The sequence below is a fragment of the Chroicocephalus ridibundus genome, chromosome 2, assembly GCF_963924245.1.
Source record: "Chroicocephalus ridibundus chromosome 2, bChrRid1.1, whole genome shotgun sequence".
Taxonomy (NCBI): domain Eukaryota; kingdom Metazoa; phylum Chordata; class Aves; order Charadriiformes; family Laridae; genus Chroicocephalus; species Chroicocephalus ridibundus.
In genome coordinates this window covers 85,049,047-85,064,804 of record NC_086285.1, presented here as the reverse complement: position 1 = coordinate 85,064,804, position 15,758 = coordinate 85,049,047, and the positions used below count along the sequence as shown (strand labels likewise).

General features: G+C 37.1%; 1 protein-coding gene across 1 annotated transcript in view; it reads right to left on the bottom strand.

Moving 5' to 3' along the window:
• Positions 1-15,080, bottom strand: part of CDH12 (cadherin 12) — a 573,557-nt gene extending 558,477 nt beyond the window's left edge. The window contains exon 1 of the mRNA XM_063326103.1: positions 14,847-15,080. The gene's annotated coding sequence lies outside the window, so the exon portion shown is untranslated. The remainder of the gene's footprint in view (positions 1-14,846) is intronic.
• Between the last annotated feature and the right edge of the window lie 678 nt (positions 15,081-15,758).

Genomic DNA, 15,758 nt, shown 5'->3' with positions numbered 1-15,758 from the left:
AATGATCTCAGAGCTGTGTTATTATCACCATCCATTTGGCCCATTTGATGTATTTTGATGTTAAGCAAAGTATGCAGAATGCATTTACACAAGCCAAAACCAAAATAAATACATTGGTTTCAGGTGCACTATTGATCTACTCTGGTACTCAGAAAGAGAATATACATAAATATTGCATATTGAAAAAAATGTACTCTGTCATTTCACAAGAGAAGCATTTCATTTGTTGTAATAAATTGCTAATCTGACAGACTGCAGACAGAGTAATGTTTACAATATTTTAAGGTTCATCTTGTTTCCTTGTTCTTTTGTGCTGTTTTGGCAGTGAGAGATAATTCATGCTTTCCTTTCCATCCGACTGTATGGCAGTGCGGTAAATTATATCTGAGGTTATTTTAGCCAATCAGAAACCCTGATTAGTTGTAGTCTAATTAAGGAATAATGAATGGGGAAGTGACAAATTTCCTCTTCCTCATTTATTTTTGTAATTAAATTGCATACTGCGCATCAATCAAATAATCTACATTATTAAAATTTGCAAACTTTTTTTGGAAGCCACGTGTTGCTTTGTTGGCAGGAGCATTTATCAGGTTTTATGGCCAGCTGTCAAGAAATTATAAGGTGCTGGCATTAAGCTATCTATCTGAGAAATATCCCCAAAGAAAGATGGAAAATAATCAGCCGTAGCTGTTACAAGAATGCCAGAACAGTGTGCAGTGTTTCCACTAAGTGTAGAAGAGGGTCAGAGCTGGATGTTAAGATAATTATTTAGGTTGTCAGAAAACAACTATGGCCTATTAGGTCTTCCAAGCTTTTAAACTTCTCTAATTTAGTCTGTGGTGTCGTTTGTCCTGTAACTCTTGATCTGGAGTTTAAAAGTGACAGAATAAACTGAGTGCTGAATAAATTACAGGTGCAAACCTCTACAAAGAAGATGGATAAACATAGGTGTCCATATTATTAAGTTCACAAGCAACAGATAAAACATACTCTGGGGGATTAAATCTTACGCACAAAAAGTGGAGTTAGGAAGTAGTAAATAAGACAGTTTAGGAATGTGCAAAATATAGGGATTTGCTTTTGACAACTTTCAGCTTTTCAGAGAAAAAAGGGCCAAAATACCATTTTAACCAAAATGCTCAGTTGAGGTATTTCCTTGATGTCATATGATAGGGGAAATTCAAGATTTCTTCCTCTTGTTTTAATGGGACTTGTATCTGCTCTTTTTTACTGTATTCCCCGTGCTCTTATACAGACCAACACTTTCCTTAGGGAATAAGGCCGTCAAGGCCATGAAGCATTATGTGGGGGGAAATGCAAACAATATTTCTGTCTTTCAGTGAGAAGAAGCAGGAGGCAACAACTACAAGTTCAACACCAGGCAATCTTTCTGACTTAAATGCTTTCCATTTTCATGCATTTGTCTGGGGAATATTTAGTTTAAACTATTTGTTTATTTTAAGTTTTCCTTTGTGAAAGCAGGTTCTGTTTGCAATATGTTTTCTATAGCTGAAAATCAAATTCTCACTAGAAAATATTTCCATCGGGAAGGTTTTGACCAGGGCTTCTACAGCTCATCCTGAGGCTGACAAAACTGACTCGTTCTCAGCAATTCATAGCATCTCTCTTTTCAGTTACCCATTTATGAAAAGTGGACAATCACATCTGTACGTTTACTTAGTATTATTAGGTAACATCGAAACCTTCCTGTTTTTACGATTCCATTTTTTTAAAATTTCCTTTTTTTTTTTTTTTTTAAGTGTGTCATCATGCCAACAGTTATTGCTTTAGCTGGATGGCAACTTTAACAGGGAGATGAAAAATAATGATAAGAATTTCAAATGTAGAAATTTTCACGTACAACGTGGATGTACAGGGCATCAGGACTAACTGGCTAGTGTCAAAAATAAACTGATCCACATTAATTAATTTATATTACCTACAGCTGCTGACTAGCCTCTCATATTACATAAATAAATAAGTAAACGGAAGTAAAATGATACAGTGACAGCAGTAACCAGAAAACCACTACTGTTATTGAAATAAGACAATTTTTTTCTCTCTTATCCATTCCCTTTACCAAGATACCACAGTACCAACTTTTTCTTAGACTTGTTAAATTATATCTGAGGCAGAAATAAACATTGTCCTTGTAATTTGAAATGAATTGGACAAAAAAGCCCCATGTTATAATTCTATACTAAGTTCAGAAAAGTTTGAAAAGTCTTTTCTTCATAGAGGAAAGAGTACATAATATAAAGCAAACTCCAAGAGAAGCTGTAAGAGGATGATTTTTTTAAATTTTTTTTGTCTGTCAGGTGTTCTGTCTTACAGTAGATCTAATGAGCTTCTTAACACTCCTGCCAGGGATAAGTTTACATGTCTATGGGTATTTAGGTAAGACATAGGCAAGAGATATTTGATAGCTTCCGAAGAAAAAGCTTTGCACTTGACATAAAAAGCATCGTTTCTTGCTTTGTGTTGCTTTTCATCTAGGTTCAGTCTCTATATAAGGGTTTAACTTAAATACTAAAGGAAATCCGAGCACTTAGCTCCTAACTTGAGAATTAGAATGCAACAGAAGAAAGTTATGGCCCTAAATTCCTCTGAGGATCTTCTTTTTCCATTTAAAATATCAAGACATGAACAAGAACCCTAACTCTGTCCTCTCAAAGATGACAAAAAGAATAATGACTTAGCTATGTGTTCTCATTACATATTTTCACATAACAAATAAATAAAATAGTTCACAAATTCCTATGTAGATATTATGTCATAGTGACATTTACAATTTCTTCTTTCTAGGGATGGATTCCACTAGTCTATATGAAAAATAACAATAGAACCAACAATCTTTTTCAGGCCATCTTTTTCACTGCACTGTTTTCAATGTAAAGAAAATAAGGACAAAGTGATATAGATGTGCCACATTGTATTTACATATCGAAGGTAATTTTTTTTTTTTAAATGGAAAAATCCCATGCTTTTATATTATAACTGGCAGACAAGTTAATCTACAATTATCAGCATTAACACAAACTTTGAAATCTTGAAACGTTAAGCCTTTATGTTTCATTACAAAAATTACTCTGCTGTAAAATTGCTAGGTGATAGTTACAACCACGGTTATGGTTTGAATTACAATCTTTGCTTTGCTTGCAAAAAATGCCCATAGTTCACGTATTCCCTGGTATTAGTCTGCGGAGTTTGAAAGATGGGTCATAGTATGCAGAATATGAGCTGATTATGAATGTTTCTTACATACCATCAAAACACCAGAATTTTTTGATACATTTATGGGAAATGGGAGTTGCGAAGGAAGGAGCGAGACCTTGGATTTTGGTCTTTGCAAACAGTGAGTTTGAATACCCTTTCAAATTTCATTAAGTCCCACATGCTTAATGAGGAAAATCACTTGAGAGAAATAAGACTGAATGACTTTAAGCTTCCAAACACAGGAATACAATATTGATCCTCAAAAATCATTATACTGTTGATGCAAGGGGAGGGAAAAGGAAGAAAACCTCTTTCTATTAATGCTTCAAGCAACTATCACAAGGGACTTCCGAGTCCTAAATTTGCTGCAACGCTCAGCAAATTAAAATATGTGAAACTTTTCAGATTTTTAATGTAGCAAACATTTCAAAAGCCATTTTTCACTATTTCACTGTGAGCATATACCACTAAGCAGCTGGGAAATCTAATTTAGGTTTGAAATCTGCTTACAGTTTTGAGATCCTTGGCACTATTTCTGGGGAGGTCCTTCTATAATGCTTTTAGAGCAGAATAAAAATGTTATTTAATGAGAGCCAAATCTACTGTAAGGTAACGAAATGGCTTCACTTGTTTATTGTAAGTGCCCATCTTTTTCCCCTATTCCACGCCCAGCAGGTTGACAGAGTAATATTATTTTAATCACATACAATTCTATTTCCAATGTCTGATTTAAGCAACCAATCCCCTCTATAGTATTTGAACTATTTAAGAAATGGAGTTTTTATGCGTAGGTGGGTGAGAAAAGAAGTTGAAAGGGTTAAAAAAGCACATATTAAAATATTTCATTCCTCCTTGACACTGTTGACTATGTCATTGTCTAGAAGCAGAGAAAGTGGGAAAAAACCCAATGTTAGCAGGTGCTTTTCATTTGGATTTTTCAGTACTGGTGGCTTTCCTTAGAAAAGTGTTCTTGAACCACGTACAGCTATTCTCTCTCCTTAGAGACAGAAGCTGTTGGAGAATCCTAACATTCAGCTATAAGAAAACTAATTCACTTGAAGAACAGCATTATTTCTTAAAACAATTTCTTCTTTATCTAGGTTGCATGTGCAGTTGGTAGCAAAGACAGAAATTCATTTTTTCTATTTCCTTAGGTCTTATATCTTTGTATTAGACAATACAAGGAAAATATTCCTCTGTCCATTCATGTTTTAGCTGTAGTATATATTAACTAGAGTGGTTTATGTTTAGAAAGGTTTAGCGCTAGTGAGGTTTATGACAGTTTTATTGGAAGCATTTAACATGATTCAGTGTTTTGTCAGCAGCTGGACCAGTGAGCAGCCTGATGGTTGCCGAGTATAAATGCAGTGGGAGGCAAGAAAACCCAGATCATCCCCAAAAATGAGAAGTAAAAATAAACCTTAAGAGCATTTTAAAAGCATTCACAAGCGCATTCAAAATTTCACTTCTTATCCTATCACTTAGACTGTTTTGAATTGCTGTGCCTAAGTGGGGACTATCCTTCAGAGTAAATGACAGCGTGGCAGCATTGGAAAAAGAAATTGTTATGTTGGTACTTGCAGTGTATTCACAACTAGAAAACATATCCTTTTTTTCTTTCCTCAATGTGGCTACCAGCCGAAGTCTCTCCTGTGTGTTATCTACAGTGAGTACAAAAGTATTGATATGTTTTCTTCCGGTTGGAAATTGCTCCATCTTCATGTCAGATACTCAAGCTGAGAGGGAAGAAAAAAGATCACAAGGCACTCGACTTGCAAATAATCTTGCACAGCAGGTCAGGGTCAGCTAACTTTCCTCACCAAAAAAAAAAAAAAAAAAAGAAAAAAGCAAGTAGCAAAAGACAGGGAGAGGCATATCTTATTTCTGCTAATGTCCAGCCCGTCTGCTCAGCCAGATGGCCAACTGAATCACAAGAGGAAGGTGTCACAGTCACAGAGAAACCTGAGCCTTTCCTGCTTTGTCATACTCCAGCCAAAAATAATAATTCAACAGCAGCCAACAGAACTCTTTAAGGCTTTGTATACTAGCATGCCAAGCTTTCCTGTAATCACTGCGATATCTCCAGGAACACGGGGTGGCTTGAATCATTATTTGGATGTGATAACATGACCCATACAAACATTAGGGGATAATGGGCAAGTCTGCACTCTGCAAATCGAATCACACCATGATCCATCATTAACCTAAGTGAGCTATTGCTTTATTGAAGTAGCCCTGTAAATGAATAGGTCACAGTCTATTTAAAAGCTGAGAGATTTGTTAATGCTCCAAGGACTTATATTCTATTAGAACATACAGCCTGAGTATAACTGAGATCGTAAGTATGCTCTTAAAGGATAGGTAGGACAGAAGGGAAAACCTAAGATTTAGACAAGAATAACTTTAGAACGTTCCATTGAAACGTACTTATTTACACATATATGGAATGGTATTTTTATATGTGTCTCAATTTAAGTTTTGTCTTAAAGAAGGAAGAAAATAATCACTAATTTCAAAATCTTTTATTCCTCACAAACTTTTATAGTGCGAGGAGTTAAGACTTTGGGCCTGTGTGAAAATTAATGCACTTCCAGTTAATCCGAATCGGCACTACATGACAAATTAACATTGCCCTTCAGAAAAGAGCTTCAGAATTCAGCTGAGGAGGTTTTCAACATTAAGCCATTTAATTGCTGCTTTAGGAACTCTGGATTCTGCATAGACGTAAGTCCAGGTGTTAATACCAGTTCTTCACTGTTCCGTTTAGATAACAGGACTGAGCTTCAGAACCAATTAAGAGAAACCTTTTGAAGATTTCCCCCCTTTTTACTGCATCCTGGCAGCTTTATTTAATTGCGGATGCAACAAGGAATTATGGACAACATCCTTTGAGACTGCTAAACCATAAACGAAGAAGGAATTATTTTCCTCCTAAATTTTCCAGAAATAAAGTTTATATCAATAATTACTTATTTCTTTGTCAAAAAAATTGTTTTCTTTTTTTTCTTTACAGCTATAAAGATTATAGCAAATCTTTGTAAAAAGAGGAGTAAATAAATCAGTCTATTAAGCAAATTGTTATATGCTAGCAAACCAGTTTCACCTGACAGAGGTAGTAATGGGCTTAGCAGTTGAGAAGATGACATCTTCTCCGGGAACTGCCTGAATAATTTGGGAGTAGCATATGCAGCAGAACTTGCTAAATAGTGGAGAAATCGGTAATTCTAACACCTGAAAGCACTTTTATTTGCTTCTAGGAAGGACAGATGATTTGCTTCCACTTTCTTCATTTGTACCTTGAAAAATTAAAAAATATCAATGACTACTTCCTGTAAGACTCTGTTATATACCTGTTCTGAGTATACTTAAGGTGTTTTAAGGGAGTCTGTCTTGCACTTTTTGTGAATTCCAGGGCATCCACACAGAATAACTTTGATTACATTTCTAACGGTGTACCAGAATAAGTTACTAAATATTACTATACATGCTGTTTTGCTAATTTCTTTTATTCTAAAATTCAGTACGGCATACTGCTTTTACTGACAGGAGCCTGAGTATAAGGGTAGTAATTTTTTTTTTTTTCTCATCATGGCTTCAGGAAGGACATTCATATTCATGTTTAAGCAACTCAGTTCACTTTACAGCCTTGGGAACCAAATCCAGTGAAATATTTTTCCTGTGCATAATAATGAAGTCCCCATGAACCACGTACAGCTTTTCCTGAATGTTAGAAACTAGAGTAGCTACTGTATCAGACAATTCTCTAACTTTGAGGTCTGTCTTACACCTGTATTTCTGGAACCTACCCGATGACTTAATATGATTTTCTATAAAATTTAAATAGCATACTAACTGTTATAGGTGAAAGTTTTTTACCCTTACACAGCTAGGATTGTATGCAGTCCACTGTTGAGTTCTTCTTCCTGATTGCTGTTTGACCTAGTAATCGAATAAAAATGCATCTTCTCAGTGAAAGGGGGCAACTGATAAATCAGAGAAGAGCATACAGAAACGAGCACACCTGCTTATGACAAAACTTAGAACTATAGGGCAACAAAGCTCCTACCTATTCCTTGATCACCTTGTCTCTCTGTCACAGCCAAGCAAATGACACCGACACTTTGTTCTTTTTTTGAGTTATACAGTGTAGAAACAATAGGTACATTCACATGAAAAATTCATCCTTGTCTCCCGGACTATCTGGATGGGTTCTCAGAACCCAACATTAGCAAAATTTTGCTTGTGTCTCTATTACTGATACTAGTTTTTACACGGATAGAATTTGGTTTTGCTTCTAACACTGAGGCGCAGATGCCACGCTATCATAAAAAATAGAGAATGAATAGCAATTTTTTTTAAATGGTACATTTTCTATACACCTCACTCCTGTTTATATACATCTGTTTACATACATCAGAAATCCATCTGTATGTGCAGTCAAGAACAGCCTTTGGCCAACTTTGTGACTGATGAGAGTACCCAGTTTTCATAGCAGAGTTCAACTAGTTTGACAGTTAAAAACCTAAGTTTCAGGACACAAAGACACAATCTGAAAGACTTTTGAAGTTTCACACGGCAAAATGTATCCTCATTAAGCGGTATGTGGTTGAATGTGTCTGTCTTTTAACACAGAAAGATACTTGACATACCTTACAGAAACAGCTATTGGAAAAATATAGGCATTCTCCTGCCTATTTCTTTCTGCCTAGTTTAGGTGACTATCATAGGTCTTATGCACCAGAGTGAGATATCCCTTTCCATGAACATACATATTAAATGAAGTGCTTCAAACATCGTATGCTTTTGAGTCACACAGTGGCCTTCTTCAGACGCACTCACAGAGTTGCTTTCTCATTCATATATATGCCTGTGTGTGAAAATGCCTCTTCCGACAGTAAGTCAAAAGCATGGCTTTAGGCTTGAAGCAGGTTACCTAATGCTTATGAGTGGTTAGAGAGAGAAAATACATGATGGGAAGGTCAAATCTTTGACCTAAAATATAGCTTATAAATAAAAAAAAATGAGAAAGACAGGTGGTAAGAAAGTGGCAGACTGGTATGAAACAATTCACCATGCCAAATAAATCACAAAACACTGCCATGCGTTACACTTTAGGTGAATCTTCATTAAGTTTACATGTTACTATTAGTTAGTGCTTCATTAATTCCTCATATTCCTATATCAGCCCAACCAAGTGCAGACATCAGACAGCAAGGATTTCATAGGAGAATCTGTTCTGACACGATTAGACCCAGGCCATTCTGCTGGCTCTTGCTCCATTTCCTAGGAACCGCACGGTGCAGTTTCATGGCCTCCCTAAATCGTGCTACCTACAGCTCCCAAAAGGAGCTTTAACAGCAGGTATGTAGTGAGCAAGGCAGCAACACGGTAGCCATACTCTCTGCCTGGCCACGTGCCCGCTATTTCCCAATAACACAACAGTACTATCTTGAGAGAGTCTCCAACCAAGGGTAAGCCAGCTTTAATTCCTGCTCTGTGCTCCCAAAGAGGCTAGGATCAACCAAAACTGAAGCCAGTTTCTACAGGAATAAATAATTACTGCTGGAATGCAACATGAAAGATGCTGATGAATCAAGCCTGTCACGCCTGTTCATTGAGCTGTCTCTTCAGTGAATCATGCAGCTTTATTTCTCTGACAAAGACCAGAACCAGGGCTATTTCCATCAATGCCTGGAAAGTGGAAGCAAAGACCTTTTATTTGACTTTAGCTAGGTTTAATTTCTCTTCTTCTAGCTAAGCGTTTTAAATCAAGAATGGATTTCAGTACTATCATTTCCTTATCTACCATCACTATTTTTTAACATGCAGTTCAATCCATCAGATCATTAACACATTCTCCATGAGACTCATTTTGTTATTTTGAAGTGTTTTCATTTAGCTGAAGTAATTTTCAAGATGCACCTCTAATTCCACACAAGTCCTATCATATTTTATGCTGTTGTCAAAATTTTCAGTGGTTTATAGGACATAACATACAAAACAGAACTGAAAAAGAGACTACTTCTGTGGGGGAAGCCATTGCATAGTTTGCCACCTCTGACTCCACTACCAGAGGACAGATTTTGGGAGAAAATCTGTCATTTGGTAAGTAACGGTGGGAACTAAAATACAATAAGTACAACAGGAGTGTCTACTTTGAGGTTGAGGACACCTCTAAACTCAGTTTATAACTACATTTTGCTGTAGATGCTGTAGAATCTATGTACTGACACGAAGCAGATAAGAAACATAAGACAAAGCAAAAAAATGAAGTAAAATATCTGTTAGAAGTTTTTTAAAAAAATATAGCTACAACAAGCTATGGCATAAAGTTCACTCAATCTGTCAGGGAAACGCAACCCCTTTCTGGTGTTTAGCAAAGCAGCTATTTCAGAGTCCCTCACAGTGGGTTTGACTGGATAAAAGAAAACAAATAGTCAAGGTAAAACAATAAAAAACAATGAAATTAGGAAAGAGGATGCAATAAAACAAAGTGCCTAAGACAGTATGTTTTACCTCTGTATTATTCGATAACAATGTAGGCTCTTCAGTAACGAGGGATGATTAATATCTTGTTGTACATCTCAGGGAAAAAGAGTACTTTCTTTAGCAGAGAGCTTCTTAAAACCATGCTGGCATATGTGGAAATCATCTCTTAATATTAGGCAGACTCTTAAGTGGCATCCTAAACAGAGTCAGACTTGACTGTCTTCCTTAAATTGAGGTCTGTGAACAGCAACTTGTATTAATGAGGGATGATGGAATCTGTACTCCTTTACCCTAGTTTTTACCCTAAGAAATACGCTTTCAGGTTTACTCTGCGGAATCTGGTAGTACCACAATAGAAAATAACACACATGAAAATATACCCCAATATTACTTCCACTACTATGACAGGACCACTTATAAATAACATACAGCTCCTAACTGTAGGCCAGTAGGAGTGAATACGCTGAGACAAATTAATGTACCACGGCAGAGCCTGGCCCTCCCTCCTCATCAAAGACTTTTAGGAAAGTAAAATCTAGAGCGGAAAAGAAGAGGGGCTGTCTTTTGTACAAGATGTTCCATTCCAGTCCCTTTAGTGAGCAGTCAGTAGCCCAAGAAAATGCAAAAATCACGTGGTATTTTTCATAACAGACTGTTATAACACTTCAGACAACATCCCTTCTTAGTAACATTTGTCTATTAAGTCTGTTTTGCCACCATGCACCGTAATTCATTTCTTTGTGATACCTTAAACTCGGAAAGTGCTATACAAACTCAAATTCTGTTCCCCTTTTAAAATGTCTCATAAAAATGTCTCTGTTTAAAGGGTCTGTATAAACACACTCAAACTGCGTATACATACAAATGCTTTTAAGTAGAGGCATTTTTATGAGTCATGTAAAAGCAGAATGCTCTTTGGCTTCGTATAACAATTTTCACATTCAAGATCCCTCAAAGCACTCTGCAAATAAATAGCCTGGAAACCAACAAATATACTGATGCGGTAGGTAAATACATATGATTTGCAGTGAAGCAGATAAATGCAGAGGTATTACAGTTTCTTCTCTTAAAATGTGAATAGAAATGCCTGGTTAAATTAAGAAAAATCAAAGACACTCTGGAATCAGAATTAATGTTTTTTCTTGCTCTCTGTTTCTCACCTGCCTCTATTAACACTCTTTAATTTACAGGTTCAAACATAACAGGTGTCAGAAATGAATGACAGTGTGGAAATGAGATTAAAATGTGACTTTTACTCAGCAGCATACTGAAAAAATATTGTTTAAAATTACATAATTTGGATCTCGTAGAAATATTTTTCATTATCTATTTACATTATAATTTAACTGACCGTGTTTCCTTTCTAGACTTCCACAAGATGATGACACTTCTGCTAGTTATTCAACAATTTGTTTCTCTTTGCTTTTTTATTTATAGTTTATAGTTCCGTACATCACTGTTTGTTAATATTATGAAAAATATTCAGAAAAGAGTTTCATATTCCTAAAAGAAGGAAATAGAATTGCTTAGCAGAAATACATATAAGTGATTATTCTTCACAACCTCATGCCTGTGGATTGGACAACTGTGGTAACTTAATCAAAATGCAAGTTGTCATCACAAAATTATTTCACACTATACTCGCTTCTGTACTATTTACTATGTTGTGTGGTATTAAAGTATAAGCAATAGAGGCAAAACTTACATCAAACTTTGAATACCGTTATATAAAAATTGATATAAATTGTTAGAATCAGTAGTAGAATGCTTGATCAAAATACAGCTTCTAAAGTAAATACATCCTAACAACATATTTTTTTGTTTCTTTGCTGTAACAGTTGCAGGTAATTATATTATATCTAGAAAATAAGAATACAGATGTAAAGATCACATGCACTTATGATTTTTAAAAGCATAAAGATAAGCACAAGAAATATATTCGAGAGCAAGAAGTATGATGTCCCCCTGGGCAGGCGCTGTCATGCTTAGAATGACATACAGGCACAAATTCTTTTTATATACCCTCCTCAAGAAAGTTGATATTTATGATCGGATATGCCTAATGAGAAAAACGTGTTGCAAATAATCTTTGTTTACGTATCTTAAGAGTCAGTTAACGCCCAGGAAACTGAGTGTTGGATCAGTTTTATGGTAGGGCGCATGTTAAGCAAAGCCCGGCTCTACCAATGAGGTGGCTGCAGGTACTTCTGTGGCTGCACCTACAGCAGATACAAGTCTGTGACGCCACCCCCTCGCCTGTGTGCTCCATTACATGAAGATGGTGCAAGTTTTAACCCTGACTTTATCCTCTCTGGTCTACTGTAACATTTTACATTGCATGCGCATGTCTGAATAGTTCAGAAAGGTTTATATGGGATTAATAGGTCCTATGAGCATGTTAAAGACAGTTTACCTGAGCCCTGGATGATTGTAAGAGTATTTTAAAAATTTTATAATGATGCTTTGCACAGTTACACGTAACTTACCCACTTCTCTAATTCTGTAATAGCCATTTAAAGATTATTTAAACACAACTTCTTAACCTTTTATAAATCATTTATAACCATACCTTTAAGATAGTGTGATAGTAGTATCCAGAAAAAAGCAATAAAGACAGAAACATCGTGAGATTTTCATATTACACAGGTGTCAACAATTTCTAAAACATTCTTATACATAAAAGTATTTAAAATAGTTTGCATACTGACAAAGCTGTCAGCCTAAAAATTACTTAAGGAAAAGCAATTTAGGAATTTGCTAGCCTATAAAATCTTTAAGTCATCTCAAGCACTACTGTTGAACTAATGGGTTATTTAAGGTTGAAAGAAAGCGAAATAAGCATTTGCTTTCCTTCTGAATACCCATTACTAATCATCTTTTTCTTCAGAACAAAAAGTCCAACTGCTGGGTACAAAATGAGAAACTGCATATAGCAAAACACCCGTAACGTTTGTATTTGTCATTCTGTTATGTCTTCTATATTGTATGTCATTCTATATTGTATGTCACTGCAACTGAAATAGTATTTCTTCTTATATGAATTCACGTATTGTGAATAGAAAGGAAACTGTGGGAGATCATACTATCTCTGCCTGGTATACTATTCAACACAGTAGGTAAACAAACACCATAGACCTGACAGTAAGAACAGCTGGGGGGGGAGGGGTGCGTGCAGCAAATTAATCCAGATAAAGTAAACTTGAGGGAAAACGTCATATGTGTGACAGATGTGAGAAAGTCGAACAAATTCCTTTTAAAATAAATCTTTTCAAACTAAAGCATTTTGTTTCTTGCTTCCCCAAAAGAGAATCTGTTTTTCCTACCATCTCTAAAAGGGACGCCAATCTCAGCAAAGAGCATCAGGTAACTAGTTTGATCAGCCGAGAGGAGAAGCCTTTGGTCTGCATGCTGATATGTTCTGGAGCACTCAAATCAGTTCAGCAATTAACTGCTTATGACTTCTGCAGTGTAACCATCTGGCTTTCAGATCCGGGGAAATATTTTGTAAGAAGCCTTGAAACCGCTTAAAAACACGCTGTGATCAATGAAAGGTCTAACAAGATGTTCAAGGACTGAAATGAAGACCTCCTGACCAATTTGTGAATTTCCTAAAAGCATGGTTTCATGGAAACATTTCAGTCCTGATTTATTTTGTATCTGAAATGCAATCACATACACTGCAAAAGGTACATTATCATAAGACCCACTTAGTATTCCTGAATTGTTAGGCTTTTTGTGATTTATATTTGAACTTGAAAATAGGCAAAAAAATAGCAATAACCTCAACTGTTCATTGATGCTATCCAGCAATAAAATAACCTGCCTTCCTATTCAGCTATGTATAGGTATTTGCAGATACAGAAAAAAACACTGGTAACCAATACTCGGTACACACAGAAATTAACACTAAGTCCATCCCCACTGTAATGTGCTTTGAAAGGAATATTTAAAATACAAGAAACGTGTATCCTTCTTAATCTAGACTACATATTTAGAATCGAAAAGCCAAAACCACACAGCCATTCATAGTAAAAAAAAATGCGTGAAATATTTATCAAGTTAAGTACCTTCACACATCTCTATTACAGGCACACTTGTGTGTGATTTATAATTCTGGGCTAAACTTACCATTAAAATGTTTGTATAAAGATTATGTATGTTCTGCTGCTCATCACATGACTAATTTGTGGGAGATCAGTTTGAAACAGTACAATAATAAACCATGGCTTGCATTTGAAAATCTTGTATGTCAGGGATAAATTTTATTTCTCACCATTACATTATTTTCTGCAGTGCTTTTTTTTTTTTTTTTTTTTTTTTTTTTTTTTAAGGGAGGAGGCTGCTCAGGTGTTTTCAAAGTTGCTTCAAGTAGAATCCGCATTGCTTACCTTCCTTCTTTTAATTGAACCTTACCACTTCAAAGGTCAATGTTGCAGAAATTCTCTCCCCCCATCCCCCCCCCCAACACCCCCCCCCCGCCTCACATCCCTGCCTTCCTTCACACAAAGACAAAAGACTGAGTGCTTAAAAAAAAAATCATAAAAAAGATTTTTTTTTATATATATATATATATATGGCAAATACATTTTCAGTCCCACAACTTTCACACCGTCACTTATTTCTTTCCCCTTTCCACTGAACCAAGTCCCCGCTCTGGCACGACGCGTTTGCTGTTTTTATCAGCACTGATCTTCGCACCCACCGCAGCCCAACGCGTTGCGCCCGTACCTATGTGTTTCGGAGCCGCTGCCCGACCCGGCGGAGGGCTGGCCGCCAGCGGAGCGGGAAGGCAAAGGCAAGGAAAGGAGCGGAGCAGCTCCTTCCTCTCCCTTCACCGCCCCCCCCCCTCTTCCTTCAGGCACTGCGGACTCGCACACTTTGTTTAGAACTTATTGAAGTTTTGCGATTCCAAAGCGGGATGAGCGGGAGACACAGCCCGCCGGCCCACACGGCCGCCTTTCCCCCGTGGTGCCCCTCCAGCTCCTCCGTGGAGCCAGCGTCCCCCGCTGCGGTGGTTCAGCTCCCCACCACCCACCCCCCGCCTCGCCTCGCCCCCCCCCCCCCCCCGGCACCGCAGCCCCAGCCACCGCGATGCAATCCCAAATTCGCCTCCTCCCCCTCCCCAGAAAAAGCAGCCTTACCTGCTACATGAGGCTGCAGCAGCACCAGCAGGAGCGGCAGCAGCAGCAGCAGCAATGCCTCTCTCTCTCAATCACTGTAGCAACAAACTGCCCTTTCTCCCGGTCCCCTTCATTCACCGAGGATCTCACAGGCAGGAGAGACAGGTAGAAACCACTTTCTTACTGGAAGAGGTCGGCTCCCTTCTCAGAAACGACTGAATCCCTCCCTGTGGTTCCCTACACATTTACCCTTCAGATCAATACCGCTCTTCAGCAGGAGCCGGAGCTCAACTGCAGCTGATAGAGACTAGCCAATTGGTATTGAGGATTCCCTCGCTGTAACCCCCTCCCACAAAAATACAGTGTGCATTTGAAATTTTATTAGTTGTGAAAAGTAGTTTTAACCCCTTGCTTGAAAACCACCCTATGCTTTCGGATCTCCAGGCAAGCTCTTGTTTTCTTTTTGCGTTAAGAAAAGATCTGACTGACCAAAATATCCCCTCCTGGACTCTTTAAAGCTGGGTAACATTCAGTGAGAAAACTGAAATACCTCAAACTGCAATCAACTGCCTGCAAGGATGATGTGTTTGCAATCTAGTAGATATAGCATATGACAAAACCAAAAAAAAAAAAAAAAAAAAGCCCCAGAGAAACTACATTGCAATCTATCATCCAGATATCATCTTTTTTTTTTCTCTCCCACAGCCTTCCTATATTTCTGACCACAAAACACGTCTGAACTACAATCAAACAAGAAAAAAGAACTTAAATTGTGGCATACACAGTCACAATAACATGTCTAGAGAAAAGAGGTTTTTCTTTTGGCCAGTGCTGAAATTTATTTAATGGACAAGCCTTTTTCATTTCATCAAGGATATTGAATGCTTTACATTTGAAGAAATAACTTTACTTTTAGACCCTCATAGTAGATAT